Raw genomic sequence first — 1,582 nt, 5'->3', positions numbered from 1 at the left:
CGGTGATCAAGAAGCTGTTTCACCCACTTTTCCTTTATGATTTTTTGGACTTCAGTTTTAGAACAGGGGATAGCATAACCCTTTGATTATTTTCCCAAAGCTTAAAGTAATAATGAACGCAAAGAGCCCTGACATTTAAAATGAAGCCACACTTGCATACTTTCTTTGAAACAGCACAGTAGATAAGGCAAATATGTAAAGAAACAGCTAGCTGGGGTCATTAGTCTCTGCCTCTTCCAATTAGGAGGCTAATTGAGCTTGGTGAATTGGGAAATTAATTGCATTTGGTGGGAGATGTCATTTCAGTTATTCATTTCATTTATTTAATCACTCATTTGCTAATTCACTTTTCAACAAACATTTAAAGGGCAATAAATATCCCCTGCAGCTATACTATGAAATAATACATGGTCCTTGCTCTCAGGAAGCTTATAGTGCACTTATAATAAATAGTTACAGTGATGATATTAATAGGCAAAAACAATGGACTGACCACATTCCAGGCACTATTCTAAGTATAAATATTTACTCATTTATTTCTTATAACAACCCTTTGAGATAGGTTCTATCATCATTGTTTTATTTTCTCATAGACAAGGATGCTGAGGAATAAGTAACCTACCAAAACTAACTTGGAAGTGTGACAGCTAATAGTCAAATCCAAGGAGATTTCTCCCAAGAACATGATTTTAACTATTAAACATACTGTCTTCTTATTTGATATCACAGAAAGAAATATGATACGTGATGGGAGCTGCTAACCCAGATTGGTAGTCAAGGAGGGCTTTGCAAAAGATATGACCCTTGACCTAAGTTTTAAAGAATGAGGATCCAATAGTTAAGTATATAAAAGGAACAAATCATTTCAATTACAGGAAACAACAAATGTGAGGTCAGGGAAGCCTAAAATAGTGTGACATGTTCAGGAAACTACAAGTAGTTCCATATGGCAAGAACATATGAGTAAATGTTAAAAAGAAGATACCAAAGAAGTACTTAAGAGGCAGATTATAAATAGGCCTTTTATAGTAAGCCAAGAAGTTTGGCAATCACTGTAAGAGCTGTGTGCATCCACTGAAGGTTTTTAATTATTAGGGGCTTTTTGTTGTTGTTGTTTGTTTGTTTGTTTTTTTCACAAAGATCATTTAGGCAGTAGTATGGAAAAAAACTACAGAGGGTCAAAACAAAAGCAGTGATCATTTATGAAATTATTACCACAGTTCATGCAAAATAAGATGAAGCTGAACCAAGGAAGTAGTAAGGGGAATAAAAGAGAAGCAACACTGTGCAGAATGAGGGAAAGAGAGGGGTTGATAGCTCCCAGGTTTCTGCTTTGGTGCCAGTTCTACCAAACTCCCAAATTTTATGACACAGTTAGTGGTAACCAATAAATGTTGCATAATAAATGAAGAATATATAAATCAAAGAAAGAATGAATGTTAGACATTTATATAGTTACAAAATCATTGTTTGCATGTAGAGGATTAGGAAAAGTCAAGAGTAAGCCAAGGTTTCTGGCTCTGATAACTTACTTCATACACTGAGATAGACAATACAAGAGAAAGAGAAGTTTGGGAACAAG

Source organism: Heterocephalus glaber, unplaced genomic scaffold (genome assembly GCF_053883595.1).
Source record: "Heterocephalus glaber isolate CG9 unplaced genomic scaffold, H.glaber_assembly_v1.0 deba00001613, whole genome shotgun sequence".
NCBI lineage: Eukaryota > Metazoa > Chordata > Mammalia > Rodentia > Bathyergidae > Heterocephalus > Heterocephalus glaber.
Note: the sequence above shows the minus strand (reverse complement) of the source record.